This window comes from Eschscholzia californica, unplaced genomic scaffold, assembly GCF_041429995.1.
Source record: "Eschscholzia californica isolate CP2 unplaced genomic scaffold, dmEscCali1.0.p SCAF_5, whole genome shotgun sequence".
Lineage (NCBI taxonomy): Eukaryota > Viridiplantae > Streptophyta > Magnoliopsida > Ranunculales > Papaveraceae > Eschscholzia > Eschscholzia californica.
Window position 1 is genome coordinate 1729330 of NW_028238472.1, and position 20358 is coordinate 1749687.

A 20358-nucleotide genomic window follows, 5' to 3' on the forward strand; every position below is an offset into this window, starting at 1 on the left:
CTCTTTCTGTTTTGTTATATAGACTAGGTATAGCCCGTGCCTCCGGCACGGGAGCTTCCGCTAAGTATTTTATACATTATAAAGTCGTCGATCACCAATTATCAAAATGAATGACCTTTTGCCTGCAAAAATAAACCTTTCGTAATCACAAATATTTCATCTCCACTTAACAGGAACAAATCAAACCATATATTTGAGAATGTAAATCTCTAAAAGTAAACTATAGAAAAACACCAAATTAAAATTTACTGAAAACTTATAATTGGTTGCAACCGTTATACATTTTGCAAAAAGTAATTTATAATAAAGTCCTTACCAACCAACTATTTTAACTTCTACGGATTTCTTTCTTTAACATTTTTTTTTTGACATTGACAATGATTTTCACATGGGCGCCTCTATAGGCGCCTCTCAAAAATGCTATAGGGGTCTCCCCTCTGTAGGGGCCTCCCTAAATTGCTTAGGCGCCTCCACGAGCGCCTCCCTCTTCTCTCCCACTTTTCCGTCAATTTCTTTCTCTCTTTACCTTCTCAATTCTCAACCTAAAAATCAATCAAAGATCAAACCTAACAAAATTCATTAACTATCAACAAAAACTCGTTACTAATCAAAGATTAAACATCATGAAGGACAAAAAAACCTAGGTTTCTTTTTAACTCTTCAAGCTTAAAGGAAATACAAAAACCATTAATTATCAAGCTTAAGATTCTAGGTTTTGTTGAGATGAATAAACAGTAGATAGTGGATGAAGAAACCAACCTAAATTTGGGGACGAAATATCAACTTCCTCCATTTTTTTCGGATTGGTGATATTTCATCTCTCGTCAGTCCGACCTAATGCATGGTTTCGGACTGGTCAAGTCCGAGACCTAATGCATGGTTCAAGACTGGCCCTAGTCCGAACACAATCCGGACTGGACCGTCCGTCTCTTTTCGGACTGTCTAGACCGTAACGAGGCTTTGGGCCTCGGAGTAATCAGTCCGAGAAGAGGCGCCTACAGTTGTCGGGGGTTTGACCACGGTCAACCCTTATGAGGAGGCGCCTACAGCAATTTGGGGAGGCCCCTTTAGACGCGCCCTTTTCACATTTTTAATAAGACGTAGATGATACGACTTCACTTTTTTTCAATTTGATCTCCTGTTGTCTAAAACATTTTTGACAATGACACGATTTTCATCTTTTCGAACATAAAGAAAATAACAAATTTGAGTACTTTGGTAAATACGTATAGATTAATTGAGGATTTTTTTTTCGAAGAATTAGAGCTCACACAACAAAAATTTTCTGAAATGCAAAACAAAATCAACGACATTATAATCAATTTAGGTTAAACTAACTTCGACAGAAATATCAAGGGATCAAGTAATCTTTGAACCAAAGAGAATTAACTTGAACATACACATGACCTTTGTGATGGATGAAAAAGTAATAACAAAGAGAATTTCCATACAGTGTCAGCAGAAGTAATTTAATTGGGTTTTGCTAGAATCACCATGGATCTCCGAAAATTGAAAAAACTGGATCAACCTGAAAATCAAGAAAAAATAAAAACAATTAGAACAAATTTAATTAAGAAATTAAACAAAAGTTTAGAAAACTCAGACTTTCTTACCAAAGCCCCTATCTTTTGTTGTTGAGAACCAATCACTAACCCTAGATAAAATGAAAAAGAGAAATACTAAAAAAGTCTTTGATTCTTTATAACCAAAAAGAAATACAAAAAGAAAAAGATGAATAAAACAATTAGAGAACTAAGTCATGAATTTTTTTATAAAGAGAAAAAGGAGTAGAAACATCAAGAGAATAGCAGAAATTACCAACAATGAACAATTTGTATCCACGAAATCAAAAGGTTGGAATCAAAGAGAATTAACTTGAACATATGGATGACCTTTGTGATGGATTAAACAGTAATAGCAAAGAGAATTTCCATACAATACCAGCAAAAGTAATTGAATTGGGTTTTGCTAGAATCACCATGGAATCTCCAAAAATTGAAATAATTGGGTCAACCTGAAAATCAAGCAAAAATGAAAAATTATAACACATTCAATTAAGTAATTAAAAAAAGTCAAGAAAACCCAGACTTTCTTATCAAAATCTCAATCTTTTGTTGATGAGAACCAATCACAAACCCTAGATTAAGTGAAAAAGAATAGATAACTGAAAAGTTTTTGATTCTTTATAACAAAAAAACAATAAAAAAAAAGAAAAAGATGAATAAAACAATTAGAGAAATAAGTCATGAAAATTTTTAGAAAGAGAGAAAGGAGTGGAAATGGCAAGAGAATAGCAAAAATTACCAACAATGAACAATCTGTATCCACGAAATGAAACTGGTTGGAACCAAGGAGATTTAACTTGAACATAGGGATGACCTTTGTGATGGATGAAACAATAATAACAAAGAAAATTTACATACAATACCAGCAAAAGTAATTGAATTCGGTTTTGCTAGAATCACCATGAAATAATGGGACCAACCTGAAAGTCAAGCAAAAATGAAAAATTAGAACACATTCAATTAAAAAATTAAACAAAACCCAAACTTTCTTATCAAAACACCAATCTTTTGTTGATGAGAACCAATCACAAACCCTAGATTAAGTGAATAAGAAAGATACCCGAAAAATTTATTAATCTTTATAATCAAAAAGCAATACAAAAAAAACATGAATAAAACAATTAGAGAATAAGCCATGAAAAAATTTAGAAAGAGAAAAATGATTAGAAACGACAATAGATTTTAATGGAAGAAATGAAAAGTTGCAGGCATAAAAGAACAATGAACATAAATGTTATGGGAGAGTGAGTTATAAAGAGAGGGTATTAATTCTTTAATTGGTGTGAAATTAATTTGGGGGGTTTCTTTTAATCATAAATATTGGATTAACGTTTTAGTGAAGGGGAGATAGATCCAAAGGTCAATGTTAGAGCTGAATCTAGATGTGAACCCGTCAAAACAAATTAGAGTTATGCACGTATTATTTGCTTTGTTAATCTTAAATAAATAGACGGCCAAGATTTATTATGGGGTATCGGACGGCTAGATTTATCTTTGGTTTGTCTTTGGTTTTATCTTTAGTTTGTCCTAGTCAGCACTCACCATCCTATTTTATATAATAGATTATTCAGATTTGGGTCTAATTTTTTATTATTCCCAAATTTTCGGTTTCATAGTTATCCTCTGGACAACAGAGGCTAGACCAACATAAACAAGCCAACACTAATCTTGGTCGAAGCCTTAACCACCTCAAGATATCCCTTAAAAGTTGGACACATGTCTATGATGCCTATAGCTATATCAAGCCTATGTGATAAGTTTATATATATTGTTTGGTGTTGTATCCTAAACATTAGGTAGCACCACACCACCACCTCTACAAGTAAATTACTACATAGTTTCTTGCACACTAAAGATTCATTAAATGACACATGTCCGATCCGTATGAAATGTATAATTACACCCCCCCCACCCCCCACCCCCACCGAAGCGTCATCCCTAAGGTAAGAGTAGAAATTAATGCAGGGTCTGAACCCCGACCTGGAACGCCCGAGTTTGGTAGACAAACAGATTGATCAAAGCCTGTAACTAAATAACTAATAGTGCATGCCTCAGCCATCTATATCTGATGGGCGGACTTGGGCTTTACCTACATAACCTTTATACTTGTATAAACCGCCTACTAGGCCCGCTACTACTACCCTCTTAGAGCGTCTCCAATGCAAGACTCAAGAAAAACTCTAAAAATTCTTTGTGTCAAGTGTGGAAAATAGATCTCTAAATGGTCTCTTTTCTATTTGACCATTTAGAGACACTCTATTGCAAAACCTTCTCCAATGCAACACTCAAAATAAACTCTAAAAACCTATATTTTGATTTAAAACTAATTGATTTGCTTATGTGGCACTTAGAGATCCTCAAGAGGACACTCTAAATTTAGAGTGTCCTCTTGAGGATCTCTAAAATAAATCTTGACACATCATTTTAGAGATTCATGTTGAGTTTTGCATTGGAGATGGATTTTAAAGAAAAACTCTAAAAAATCCTATGTGGCACTCTAAGATTTAGAGTTTGAGTGTTACATTGGAGATGCTCTTAGAAGCTCGAGCGGCTATCTATAGGCAATATCGACATCAATCAATTCCTAGAAAAAGAAGGGCCCGTTATTATAAAGCCTATAATTGGGATGGTAATAGGAAAAAACAAGCCCAATCTTAAAAAGGAATTAAAACGAAACATTGTGTCAAAATATAATTTTACCCCTCCCAAAACAAACACAAGAGCATCAAGTTCGAGAGCCCTTCGCGCCCAAAATGTATAGTGTCCTCTCATCAGACTTCGGTTAATAACCCAAAAGTTTCTCTTTTCATTCACTCACTTTACCGTTTCAAACAATTCACATTCTTGTGTTCTTCTTCTCTCTCTACGTTTGCCCATCAAAACCCATTACTTGAACTTTGTTCTCTACATCTTCTACTTCTCTCGTTAAATTTCGTGATTATCCTTCTCCATCTTTGAAGATCTGTTAGCATTAGTTGAGGTTCCTCAAATAAAACCTAAAACTGAAACGACATTTTCAAAGAAGTTTCGGTTGAATGCTGCTCTTAACTGAAAAAAGACGAAACGTGGTGGATGTTGAGAAGCAACCATCTTTCGTAAGGTAGAAAAGAATGATACTGAATCTTAAAAAAAACTTTATTAAGAAGTGGATTATGTCTGATTTCAGGTAAGAGGAGAGCGATTAGGGCTTTTTGTTAAAAAACGTACCTGGTGAAGATTATTAGGGTTTTATTTGGGGAAGAATCTAGGTTTTGAGGTTCTTTATTATTGTAAAATAGATTTTACATAAAGAGGTGGATTATCTCTTAATAGATTTCTTTGTGTTTGAAACATTTTCGATTTTTTTTACATTTAAGATGGATTTCTGTCCATGGATGATATGCTTGATATTTTTTACGATAAGTCTCCAACATTTCTGATTATGTAGAAAAATCTGCATAATGCTAAAGTCAAAGAAAATCAATAACTTCTGGATCGGTAGTTAGATATGTGGATTCAGATTTTTCAGGAGATTTTGATATGAAGAAATTGTTGGCGAAAACAACAACCAGGGGTCAAGGAGAAGTCATAGTTAAACTAGTAGTGCTCAAGCCAACGAAACAACCCTGATAGCGAGAGCCACAACCTAGGGTCAAGGAGAAGTCCTAGTTAAACTAGTCGTGCTCAAGCCGACGAAACAACCCTGATAGGGAGAGCTACGACAGGAGTCAAGGAGAAGTCCTAGTTAAACTAGTTGTGCTCAAGCCGACGAAACAACCCTGATAGTGAAAGCAACGCCCAGGGGTCAAGGAGAAATTCTAGTTAAACCAGTCGTGATTAAGCCGACAAAACAACCCTGATAGCGAGAGTCACGACAAGGGGTCAAGGGGAAACCCTAGATAAATTTAAGAAGTCAACAAAACTATAAACTGATTATACAGGGCTAACTAGGGTTCTATTTTGCAGACGGATTTAGTAAGTTAGGTCATGCGTAATTAGAATAAGTTTAACTCTTTAATCGTGTGCAGGAGAAGGCATTCGGAGTTAAACGTAGTAAGCTAGGAGATTGCATTAGTAAGCCTAAGATTATACTAACAATGAACGTCTTTCTCGATTGGAGTGTTTATATATTTTTAGGAACAACATGAAGCAAACAAGTAACTAAAAAAAATCTTCACTCAATCAAACAAAAGTAGCACAAAGAAGAACAATACAGAAATAACAGAAAAAGTAATAGACACTCAGATAAATCAGAGTTCTTCTTCAAGGAGAGAAGGGTCCTGTGGACCACCCGAGTGATGTTGATGAAGGGAGAAAGTAGAGCCCTCGTCGGAGTCATCATCCACGTTAACCACAGAGTCAGCAGCTTCATTGTCCCACTCATCGTCGCTGAAAGGAAGATCCTCTTTGATCCTCCTCTCGACAGAAACAGAGTTAATAAGGCTAGCCACTGTGTAAAAGGAAGAGATTCCTTAGAGGTGTAAAAAGGACGAGCACACTCTCAGGCGGCTTTAAAGCGCAACTTACGTTGCTTCCTCTGGATATCAAAAAATTCATCACTACATTTAAAGTTGGCAACCACTTTCCCCCGATTCAAGTTGGACAGCTCAAGGATGTTACGACGAGAAGTATGGAGGGAGAACTTGTCTTTCTCCCTCTCAGCCAGGAAACCAACTTCCTTCTCCTTATAAGCCTCGAGCTGCTTCTCAAGAATAGAGATACGAGAAGACGACTGCCCAGACTGCAGTTCTTAGCTGGACTTCAATTGCTCGGCCTATAGCTTCTAGGATTCCCTGTTACTAATGGTTGTCGGTGATACATGACGAGTCCTATAAAAGATAGGGAAGAAGAGTGGAAGAAGAGGAATCTCTAGGGCTTTGAGTTTTGGGAAGATTTATTGTTTTCTTAACTAAATTGCCAACGTGGGTGAAATACACCCTAAAAGGGGGTTTGTTGCAAACCACCATGGATGAAGCAACTTCCAAAATTTTTGGAGAAATGGCAAAATCCAAAAGCATCAATTTCTGGACAAGATTCAGTCTCCCAAGAGGTATATGATCATTTCCTAACACTTTTTTTTACATGTTTTATGATCTATTTGTTGGTTGTATTAATTTTTTTTGTTCAACACGAAGCTCAAATCGGTCTGGTTTTACCGAATAATGTGAACATGATACGGTGAGACCATACCGAATATGATTTCTCTTAGTAAAAAGTATAATCGATGGGAAAACACCGTAGTGGATTCATTACCTACGGTGGGCTCGAGCCGTAAATGTTGCATAATTCGGCCTGACCCCACCGAAAATTGGTCCAGTAGCTACTGATGCTACTGACCTGATTTTTTGTGGGACCAGACCGAATTATGCAACATTATCCGGTGAGCTCGGGCCGAATTATGCCACATTTTTTGGTGGGATCGGGCCGAATTATGCAACATTATCCGGTGAGCTCGGGCCGAATTATGCAACATTTTTCGGCCTGGAGCCCACCGAAAATGCCACAAGTAGCTTTTCGGTCTGGAGCGACGGGAAAGATCACTTGGGGTTTTTCATCCACTTCCAGACGAAATAAGGTACGCAAATCTTCTTCCTTGTGTTGCTAACCAGTATATTTAAGTATTCAAGCAATGTTGTTTGAAGAAATCGAAAAAAACTAAACCTTGGGTGTTAGGTTTTCACCAACAGAAAGACAGAGAGAGAAAACGAGATAAGTGAGAGAGAGAGGAAGAGAGAGAAGATGAAGGCAAACAAAGGTCGAGTTATGAGGAAGATGAAATAAGAGTGGTCTGTGTTGATCGGTTATATAGCTGAGTTGAATAACTTTGACCTAACGACGTTAACTTTGCCGTTAGGTCAAACTAGGGAAGGGGGAGTGCTTTTTTTTTTGAAGGGAGCCTTCTAACCAAAATGGTTGATTTGGGGGGCCTTATAAAGGAGGGGGTCTTTTAACAACAATGGGGGACCCTTTAAAATCTCCCTGTTTTATTTGGCAGACAACCTTTCTCAACCATTACAACAAGTGGAATCAATTTAACTTTCCACGCTGAAAGCGCTTTTTGAAAATTTTATTTCGGCCATTGATGACTATAAATTTTATTTCCAGGTTTCAGGATAAGAGCCCCTAAATATTTTGCTTGATCCTGCATCAGTGGTTCCTGAAGCGATACACAATAATTGTTCTTCACTTCGAGTACTCCAGTACTAAAGAAGATAGAAAACTTCTCGAGATCTACAAGTTGGCCCGAGAGTCGGGAGTATTGGTGAATTAACTCTTCCATAGCTTCTAAATTTTTTGATGTAGTTGGTCCAAATAAGATCAAATCGTCAGCAAACAACAAATGAGATTTAAACTAGGGATAGCGGGTTTGATACTATACCCTGTAAATTTGTTTTGTAGTTTGAAATGAGAAATGAGGAGGGAGAGAGAGGGACCAGTTGAATGTCTTGTAGAAGATGAAGATAATTAAACAAACTGCTAAATCAAGATCGATTGATCGTTTTTCCAAAGAGTCGAACATTATTCGCTTCGGCCCAAAAGTCATTTGGTTTTTGTTCGGTCAAGTTCGACAAAAAAAAGGTCCGGTGAGGTTGGTTTGGCCTAACGTTGCTCACCCCTAGTTATATTCCGTTTATAGGCACTCCTCATTCCGTTGTATTTAGTTTATCTCATGAGCTAAGAAGCCCGTGTGAATGTCATTAGTCAGTTTAATAGATAGTTAGTTATAACTAATTTTTCTCATTTTAGATTCTGTTTAAGAGAGATTAAACCTTTGTTTTGAAATTAGAGAGATTAAATTTTTTTAATTAGACTGGCGAAGTGCTACTGTAAAGAGATTAAATCTTTAACACAGATTAGTGAAATGCTAGTATATGAAGTGAAATTAAATCAAATTTCCAACAATTTCAGACAGCCATGGCGCCGAAAAGGTTGGTGATGATACTTGGAAGAACTAACCCTAGGTTCGCTCAGCTCGTGCACCTCTTCTCTTCTTCTTCTTCCTCTGATGGGGAAGACGATAACACACGAAAGGTACCTCCTCCTCCTCTTCTCTTCTCTTCTTCGTTATTCATAATTCATAAAACCTATTCCCAAATTCCTCGTCTTAATGTTCTTTCGGTTCCTGTTTCTTCTCGATTGATGACCTTTGATCTTGTTATTAGCGCGAGGAGTTGATGACCAAACATGGAATTAATGTTCCACCACGAAAGGTTATAAAAGAGATCCTAAATTCAAGATGAGATATTCAATGTTTTTTTTTTATCAACTCCTCGATTGAAGGTTGTTAATGAAGTTTTCCCTGGTCAAAATGAGATATTCAATGTTTTTTTTTTGTTTGTTTGTTGAAAGAGGTATTCAAAATTTCATGTTCTATTAAATTCAAGATTAATAGAATATAAAATTTTATATTCTATTAAATTAATAGAATATAAAATTTTATATTATAGTAATCTTGAACTTAATAAAATATAAAATTTAATATTCTATTAATCTTGAATTTAATATAATATAAAATTTTATATTCTATTAAATCTTTAACACAGATTAGTGAAATGCTAATATATGAAGTGAAATTAAATCAAATTTCCAACAATTTCAGACAGTCATGGCGGCGAAAAGGTTGGTGATGATACTTGGAAGAACTAACCCTAGTTTCGCTCAGCTCGTGCACTTTTTTCCTTCTTCTTCTTCTTCCTCTGATGGGGAAGACGATAACACACGAAAAGGTACCTCCTCCTCTTCTTCTCTTCTTCGTTATTTATAATTCGTAAAACCTATTCCCAAATTCCTCGTCTTAATGTTCTTTCGATTCCTGTTTCTAATTTAATATTCCATTATATTCTATTATAATAGAATATTCTATTCCCAAAGGAGTTGCTAATTTTATATTCTATTAAATTCAAATTTAATAGAATATAAAATTTTATATTATATTTTATATTATATTAAATTCAAGATTAATAGAATATTAAATTTTATATTCTATTAAGTTCAAGATTACTATAACATAAAATTTTAAATTCTATTAAGTTTAAGATTAATAGAATATAAAATTATATATTCCATTAAATTCAAGATTAATAGAATATAAAGTTTTATATTCTATTAAGTTCAAGATTACTAGAATATAAAATTTTATATTCTATTAAGTTCAAGATTACTAGAATATAAAATTTTAAATTCTATTAAGTTCAAGATTAATAGAATATAAAATTTTATCTTCTTTTAAGTTAAATTCAAGATTAATAGAATATAAGATTTTATTTTCTATTAAATTCAAGATTAATAGAATATAAAATTTTATATACTATTAAATTCAAGATTAATAGAATATACAATTTTATATTCTTTTAAATTCAGGATGAATAGAATATAAAATTTTACATTCTATTAAATTCAAGATTAATAGAATATAAAATTTTACATTCTATTGAATTCAAGATTAATAGAATATAAAATTTTACATTCTATTGAATTCAAGATTAATAGAATATAAAATTTTATATTCTATTAAATTCAAGATTAATAGAATATAAAATTTTGAATACATCTTTCAACAATACCTCATTTTGACTAGGAAAAACTTCATTAACATCCTTCATAAGAGAAGAAATAACAACTCCTTTTGGAACATAAATCCCATTTTTGATCAACTCCTCGCCCTCATAACAAGATCAAACCTATGTCATTCATCAATACAGAAGAAAGAGGAACTATAAGAACATCAAGTAAGATTCTAGGGAGAGAGAGAGAATCTGATATTCATGAATGGTGAGACAACGAAGTAGTTGTTGTTGTTTTCTGTGTTGTTGTAGTTGGTTATAATATAATCGAGACAATCTTATATCCGTACGAATTTCACTTATAGTGAAAAGCTCTCCTCCAATATCAATCTTAAGCGCTCTTAGGATCTGTTTTATAACCTTTCGTGGTGGAACATTAATCCCATGTTTAGTCATCAACTCCTCGCGCTAATAACAAGATCAAAGGTCATCAATCGAGAAGAAACAGAAACCGAAAGAACATTAAGACGAGGAATTTGGGAATAGGTTTTACGAATTATGAAGAACGAAGAAGATAAGAGGAGGAGATACCTTTCGCGCGTTATCGTCTTCCCCCATCAGAGGAAGAAGAAGAAGAAGATGAGAAGAGGTGCAAAAGCTGAGCGAACCTAGGGTTGGTTCTTCCAAGTATCATCTCCATCTTTTTCACCGCCATAGTTGTCTGAAATTGTTGGAAATTTGATTTAATTTCACTTCCTATACTAGCATTTCACTAATCTGTGTTAAAGATTTAATCTGTTTACGGTAGTACTTGTAACGTCCCAAGTCTAGATTTCCACGTCGGTTCCATGAAAACCTAAATTTAAAGCATTTCTCGGCAGAACAGTAAACAAAATTGATGTATTCACCAAAAGAGATAAACAACACCAAGTATGAAGCTCTTAAGTAACGATAAATCAACTAAAAGAAACTTTATTTAGTTCTCAAAATCAAAACGATGTCTCTACATCATCGACACGTGAGTCGAAAGAACATAAAAGAAATAATTAACTACCTAAAACAAAAGAAAACTCCTAAGAAAGCTTCTCCAAAGGAAAACTATGACTCAAGCAGGTGGCACTTTCTGATTTTCTTGATCTGAAAAATAATAGGCTGAGTCAGAACCCAGCAGGTAGATTTCTAAATTCCTAAAACCTTAATAGACAGTCTCAAGACCCATCAAGTCCACTAGATTTCTTCATTACATATAAAGGTGTCAGTATATACATATGTATAAGATTTGAGGCAAGAGAGAAATAGGCAAGTAACATTCCACAAACAACATGAGTGATATGGTAAGTTAGTGCCCATCCAGGGAAATCAGATCCATCATCCGAACCCTCCCATAACCCATGTTGCATGAGAGTGTGGTCCACAAGATTTCCCATGCGAACTCGTCGGTCATCGCATAAATACTCGGTCATACCTCAGTACGCTTTCCATGCAAACTCGTCGGTCATCGCATAAATACTCAATAGAGAGGGTCGAACCAACCACCAAACTCATCAACTTCTCACCAACTCACCGCATCACACGCATACACAAATCAATCATCATAGCATACGGTATACTTTCATGTTCGACAATAATATATATGAATTCATTAATTTATCAAGAATTGACAAATAAATCATGATTTATGTAATCAAAATATCATCGAATAATATTAATGTTATTGCTAAATTTTAATCATCAAATTATGTGTATTTATACCTACTCATGTTAACAAGCAAGAGATGTCTAGTTATGAAAGTCATACCCTTTAGACATAGTAAGAAAGAGACTTAAATCACTATTTATCAAAATATGAAGTTGCTGAAAAATAGCTACTATACACCATGCAAATATAGGCCTATGTGTATATAATGTAAAGCAACTATAATGCAAGAAGTAAACAAGACAATGAATCAAGACCATCTGATTACCATTGATCAAGTGAAATTAATAGGATATCCATGGACCGTCATTAGATCATATTGCTCCTCTTTAGTTTGCAATAATCATCCGTCCTCCTTAATTAAGTGAGGGTTATCCCTTTTTTCAACCCGTCAGTTGAAGTTGCCAATCCATCAAGAGACGAACATAAATGTGAGTTACTCCTCTCTTCAGTCCATCCGTTACGAATTTTGACTATCCACCTTATTAGACTATAAGGATCGAGATCTGAAGATATCAAATATCAACCGTCTAAGATGTATGAAGATTTAGCATATATTATTTAGTTATCTTGTATTTATCCTAGTTAGAGTCCTAGAAAACTAAGATACCCAAGTCAGTCTATAAATACTAGAGACCTCTATATATTTTATCATTGAGTTGCAATGAGTCTCCGAGTTTGTAACCAATCAATCCACGATTGTGGAGATAATATAATACATCCATTAATGGCTTTCTCCGCACGACCCTCCAACCGAACCACGTGAACTATTGTGTTCTTTATTTTAGTTTATATCTTCTAATCTATCAACTAACATGAACTTTCACATGGTATCAGAGCAAGTAGTTTATATTAGAAAAATTGTATTTGAACACACAAATAAGAGGGATGGAGAATAGAGGCTTGAAACGTGTACTATGTACACTTTCTTTAAAGAAATATTTGCCCCCTCTCATTGAGATTACTTGAAGGTTACTAGGCAAATTGCTTCCCAAGATATAACAAGCTTTTGTGAAATTGCATCAAGTAATTAATGAAGATTTCACGATACAAGCATAAAAACATTAAGATTATGGCAAATATAAGTGTTGGCACACAAACTAATATAATAGTTTTTTCTCTCTCAAATTCTCTACACTTTGATATGTCTTGATTACCCAAATCAGATTTGAGAAAACACTTATTTATAGGACTCAAAAGACATTTGTAGTGAAAGATTGTATCTTTTCCAAAAGGTAACTATTAGTAATTAAACTTGAATTCAAACTATCATTTGTGAATAGTCACAACTACTACAAAATCTCTTTTAACTTTTATAATATTAATTTTATCAATATATATGTCCAAAATGCCCAACAGTTTAATCCTGATTTAAGCTTCTGCAATTTTTCGACATTTTTTTAGTCGTTGTGATTAAGTAATCGATAAATCACTTTGTCGATATTTCTTGTCCAAGTTATTCTTGTGATTCTCATGAGTAGGTTTATCAATCTTATGGTAGGATGAAGATATATGAAGATTTAACATATATTATTTAGTTATCTTGTATATATCCTACATAAAGTCCTAAGAAACTAGTTCCCAAGTCAATCTGCAAATACTAGTGACCTCTATGTATTTTATCATTGAGTTGCATTGAGTCCTCGAGTATGTAACCAATCAATACCACGATTGTGGAGATAATATAATACAACCATTAATGGCTTTCTCCGTAGATGTAGGTCGTGATCCTCCGACCGAACCACGTAAACTATTGTGTTCTTTATTTTAGTTTATATCTTCTAATCTATCAACTAACATGAACTTTCACATGGTATCAAGTAGTTTCCCCCACACATATCTCTCCACGTCACTTCTCTCTCCCTTTCTCTCCATCGCACCTCTCTCTCTAACTCACCTTTCTCCCTCTCTCCAACTCACCTCTCTCTTTCTCCAACTCACCTCTCTCTTTCTCCAACTCGCCTCTCTCTCTCTCCAACTCACCTCTCTTCTCCGACGTAGGTCGCCGGCCAGAAAATTTTCAAAAGACCAAGTATTATTAGCTTCGAGAGCCTCGATCTGAGCGGCCATGGCATCTCGCCATTGAGAACTTTGAATCGCTTGAGTAAAGGAAGTGGGTTCGGAAGTGGAAAGTACCAAACAAATAAACGCCTTATGAGACGGACTAAATTTGTCAAACGAGATGAAATCCCGAAGAGGGTAAGGGATATCAGATCGAGATAACGCGTTGCAAATATAATCGGATAAGTAGGCCGACGGTTTTCTAGCTCGATCAATTCTGTCGGCCGTAGCCGACGGGAGAGACGCAGCAGGGGGTTCGACCCGTGGTGGCGGTGTAGCAGTCCCGATGGATACTTCGGTGACTGGAGTGCCCTCAGAAACCTGTGAGAGTGCTGTGTCACTAGACACTCGAACTGGGGTGCCCGCAGTCACATGTGAGGGGATGTTGACGATAGTCATCGACAAGGGCGCTGAAGTCTCGGGAACATGAGGGGTGGCTGTAGCATTTTCAGAAGAAACCTCACTCTATGAGGAATTGCCACGGGAAAGAGGAAAGTCGAAGATGGACGGATAGACAAAAGACCCATCATCGTGGATAGTGATGAAGGGAGGGGCATCCGGCGAACAAGAGGGAGAAGAAGCCTCGGTGGGAGCCATGGGAAAGATGGTCTCATGAAAAATCACATCGCGTGATATGATGATTTTGTTGGTCAAAAGATCAAGCACTTTGTAACCCTTTTGGCCGTGAGAGTGACCGAGAAAAACACCCTTGGAAGCCCTAGGGTCAAGTTTAGTTGTGGGGGAAGGGTGCATAACATAGACAACCAAAAACCCTAAGATTTGAGAAGTTGGGGATAGAGCCAAGTAATTTCTCATGAGGGGAGAGCCCATCCAAAATCGGTGTAGGCATCTTATTGATTAAGTAAACAGCGGTGAGAACACACTCGTCCCAAAAATTAAGTGAGTGATGTGCTTCAATAGGAAGGGTTCGAGCAACTTCTAATATATGTCGATGCTTACGTTCAACAACGCCATTTTGTTGAGGGGTATAAACACAATTCCGTTGATGGACGATCCCATTAGTGGCGAAAAATTGTTGTAATGAGCGATTCATAAATTCGGTTCCATTGTCGGAACGAATGGTTCTAATAGATTTGTCAAATTGATTTTTGACAAAAGCTAAGAAATTGGAGATGTGATGAAACACATCGGATTTGACGGGCATAAGAAAAAACCACGTACAACGAGTGGAATCGTCGACTATCGTAAGAAAATACCTACAACCGGATGTGGATGGGACCGGAAAAGGTCCCCAAAAGTCCATGTGGACCAACTCGAAAGGAGCGGAAGAAGTAGAAGTACTAATAGGGAAAGGTAAGCGAGTTAACTTGGAAAGAGGACATACATCGCACGAATCCTTATTAAATTTATTAAAATCAACGTCACTAAAAGGAAATTTATCAACTAAAAACTTGAAACGGGAAATAGATGGATGGTCTAAGCGTCAACGCCAAATACTAAAACTAGAGAGGTTGCTAGTAGACAAAGAATAAGCTAAGATACTTGATTCCGTGTGAAGGAAGTATAAGGTGCCATATTGATCACCAAGTCCAATCGTCCTTGTCATTGCTTGGTCCTAAAAGACACAAGAAGAAGAATAAAATAAGACGATACATAAGAGAGATTTCGTAATTTGAGATACCGAAATAAAATTAAACTTAAAAGAAGGGGTGTGAAGAACATCTTTATGATTAAGAGAAGAGTCGAAAGAGACACTTCCAATGTGATGAACACGAGTACCATCCGGTAAACGGACGTAAAGATTCAGTGGAGCAACGGTATAAGCCGTAAATACGAGAAGTATTGAACATATATTACGTGCACGTCTGAGTGTATACTCGACCCCGACTTATGTTGACCGCAAAAGTTTCACTGACACGTCTTATAATCTTGCATAATGTACTAACACCGGCGTTAGCCAAAAGGAATCTACTACATCCGTAGGACGCGGTGGACACCTGGTTATTAGAATCTATGATCAACTTTCTAGATTCTTTTCAACAAAAAAAGCTCTCCAAATTTCATAAATGAAATTTCACTTGTGGTATATTAAAAATGTGAGAGACTTTTCTTTAAATAAAAAGAAGCACTTTATATAAACCACTAATTAGATAAACATAAAAGTTATACTCCATATTATATACCACAAATAAAAGAAGTTTTTTCTCTGAATTAGCCGCGAGGATGGAGAAACTATAAACAATTAAAGATACACCCTCAAACACCTCTTTGGCCTTTCAACAAAAAAAGAAAAAACACATATGTGGCTCGTTGTATCTAACATCTTTTAGAACTTTAATTTGGAGAAGGTTATAGCGGAGAATAAATTCTTCTCTAAATATTTTGTTATCTCTTAAGGACTTCATTGTGTCTTTAGTCTCTGCAAAAGTGAAGAAGGTTAAAACTAATAGAAAATCAGTAAAAAGAAAAGCCAAATTGAAAAAGAAATAAATCAAAACTACTATTCTCCATAGTCCATAGACGTAGACGACAAACAAATTTGAACCAAAATAAATAAATGAAAAGAGAGACAGAACAATGGAAACAATATCAACCCAACCTCGACTGATTAAAAACACAAAATCACTGAATCCATAAAATTCTGAAGGTCGGGACTTTACGACTCTCGAATGTATTCGTGAACTATGAGCCACCACTTTGTACTCTTAAAAGTAATGTGAATATTATTTAGCGATACCCCCTCATCCCTACCTCTTTTTTAATTGGATATTAGGGATACCTCTTTTTTGTACTTAAAAGTACAAAACTAGCCTTGTTCTTATTGTTTTTTTTTTCTTAGATATCTTATATCTCTTCGATGTTATATGTTTATCAACTCATTTTCGGTTTTCATAATTTTTTTCTCGTATCTATCTTTTTTTAATTTACTAACAAAATTTATCAAAAATTTAAAAAATTGATAAATCACAACAATTCGAAATAAAAATCATAAATTCTAAGAAAAATTTAACTTTCCATTTGTTTTTTCTTTTACGATAAAATAAATGTACGTTACCCATTTGAAGAAGACCTCTTGATATTTATTGTTCTTTTTATTAAGTATAACCCGTATCATTCAAAAAATACAAATGAAAATTGAGATTATGAATCGAACAAAAAGTAAAAAAAAAATTAAAATGAAATTACTCAATGAACTTGCAAATGAGATTTCAAAATTGTTAGAACGGGCAAAATTAGAGTGTCAATCAGTCGTGAATTTACAAACTAGATAGAAAAATTCACGAGAAGACCAAAGTTGGAATGTTATGTCGGTCGTAATGATATGAAAGGGAAGAAAATAAAATACAATAGGTCGGTCGTCGTGATTTATCAATTTTAAATTTTCGATAAATGTTGTTGGTAAATTAAAAAAAGATGGACAAGAGAAAAAAAAATTATGAGAAACGAAAATAAGTTGATAAACATAACATCGAAGAGGTATAAGATATCAAACAAAAAAAAGAAACAATAAGAACAAGGATAGTTTTGTACTTTTAAGTAAAAAAAGGGGACATCCCTAATATCCAATTAAAAAGGGACACCCCTAATTGGACGTTAGGGATGAGGGGGTATCGCTAAATACCCCAAATAAAAATCATAATTATTTGTCAGAACAAAGAAAAAAATCATAACAAAAAAATTAAAACAATGAAGAAAGAGGTTAGATGATTATTTATATTTATATTTATGAAGAAAATTTAGTAGAGAAATAAATGGTAAGAAATTGGAAAATCTAAACGAAGTGGGCCATCAATTGTTTTTTTTTTTTTTGTTGAAGGGCAGTCAATTGTCATATACGTGAGAGAGAAATATTATTAACATGAATTTTGAGTAGTTTTTTTTTTTTTTTGTTGAAAGAATTTTGAGTAGTTGGTGGGAAGACAGAGAGATACGTGGGAAGGGTGTGAGTTAGTTTCATTAGATATTTTTTGGGTGGATATTTTCTCGATTCGAATATGAGAGAAAGCGATCGATAAAAAAAGAGTTGTTAAAAGAAAAATAACCGTGTGATATTTAATTTAGGAAGTAGTTAGTTAATTTAGGGAGAAAATAACCCACATGAAAGAATAAGTTACGATTTAGTTGATTTCAAATTCAATTATCGCCATTAAATCAATAAACTACCGATGAAGATCGGGCAGACACGAATATCGAAGACGTAAATCGACAATCCAACTCAAAAAAGACCATTGCGTTATATATGATCTATTATATAAAACACAATGATCTTTTTTGAGGTGAGCGGTAGATTTATCTCCTGGATATTCACGTACTTCATATTTTCATTAAAAACTTTACGATTTAATGGTTGAATTTGAATTTAAAAAATAACTACTGATACTAAACTGCGTCACAACTTTTCCGCCCACCCACGATTCACATCTCTTCATTTTATGGTCTAGATTTATAAGTAAGAGCAAAAAAAAATAAACTGTCGCCATCCTTAAATATTTCTCTAAGAATATCGGTTTTAACTACCCATATCCAAAATTATCTATTTTCACTCTAAAATCTCTCTCCAGAAATTCGGTTCAGACTACACAACCAAACCTTCTCTCTATCCATTTAAATTCAAATCTTCCCTCCCACATAATTATCAGCTCAAATGGAGGCTAACCAAATCGAGAAACTTCACGGTTAAATCTATGTACCAACATCTGAACACTAAAAATATCATCCATACTCCTAATTCGCCTAACTGGAATTTTATCTGGTCTCTTCCAACTATTTCGCGAATAAAAATCTTCATTTGGAAAATCTGTACCAAAGCTCTCCCGGTAAGGGAGAAAATAGGAAAATACATTGACAATAACATCACCTGCCCAAATTGCATGAGTATTGACATTGAACATGCACTGTTACACTGTGCTTTGGCAAAAAATGTTTGGTTTAATTTTAATATTATATCTGAGAACATCACATCACTTTCAGATTGGATCTTCTCGTGGCAAGACAATACACATCAATGTTACAGCAGTGACGGTATTCATATTGTGAGCATTCTTTGGATGCTATGGAAAGTAAGATGTGACCACTGTTTCCAGCATGAGATAAATGATCTTGATAAAATCATTAGAATGATCAAAACATTTCCAAAATCCAAAAAAAAACCTCAGGAAAATAAACAAAAACATCATGTGAAATGGCAACCGCCGACAAACCCTTTCATAAAAATAAATGTTGATGCATCCTTTATTAGTGTAACATCCAGTATGGAAATTAGCTTAATCGCTCATAATGCAGAATCCAAATTCATTGGAGCTCAAGTGAAATCCTCGAGGGCGAGAAACAGTGAAGAAAGTGAAGCTATGGCTATCCTACATGGCAAGGAATGGGCTAGAGAGCAGAATTACAAGTCAATAATTATCGAAAGCGACAACATGAATCTCATCAAGCACATCCATAATAATAGGCATACACTGCATTGGCAATCGCTGATCCATATTCGAAGAATCCGAGAAACCAGAAGAGCGTTCGAAATAGTGCAATTCAAATACACCAGAAGAGATCTCAACTCGCAAGCAGACAAGTTAGCAAAATGGGCAAAAAAGAAAAATAGAAGCAAAAAAGTGGAATAATGTTCCTTGTATCTTAGTTGATAAATATTGTAATAACGTTTATTCTCGTTAATGAAAGGATAGTTCAACAAAAAAAAATTATCTTAGCACGGACAAAAAATGGGAGACATGGTTAGTTTACAGAACTGTTTTATCTTCTAATTTATCTTTCTATTTGTTTTGTTTGTAAGTTGGAGTTTTGACATTTGATGTACTGTGTTTTGGTTTTTCTTTCTCTGTACTTCCCAGTTAAGAAGCTTAATAACATGAGGGTGTTTGATTTTTTTAGCACTTATAAGTGCTACCACTTACTAAGTGATAATCACTTAGGAAGTGATATCACTTGTAAGTGCAATGACGTTTGTTTTTCATCACTTCTAAGTATTTGATTTTTATTTTTATATTAATTCTAAATGTCATAAAAATAAGAAATTGTCTATTTTGGCCTTAAAGTATTTACATATTAGCATTTCATACTAGTTATTATGCTTGTGAGTTTGGATACAAGAGAATTACAATTTATAAATACTTTGTGTTGAAAATATTAACCTCAAATAATTAAAAATTATGAAGGAGAAATAACTTACGTTGCATGATGGAGTTTGGGTGGTTCCGTGATTGACGAAGGAACAGATGTGAACAAAATTTAGGAGAAAAACTTAGAGGGTGTTTGATTTTCACACTTATTAAGTGATTTTCACTTAATAAGTGCGGGCCGACAATTTTAGGCTGTTTGATTTTTCACTTAATAAGTGAATATTACTTGTAAGTGGGGTCAAAGTAAGTGCAAAAAAGTAAGCTCCTACTTGGAACTTATTTTTTTGCACTTACTTTCTAAGTGCTAAAAAAGACATTTTTATCTTTCTCCGAATAAAATAATTACCAATATAATTATAACTAAAGAGAAAATCTTAAACAATTGACAAGTAAAAAATCTTTTTATGACTTTAGCGATGACTCTTTTCCTTCTCCACTCATCCTTCACCTAAGCTTTT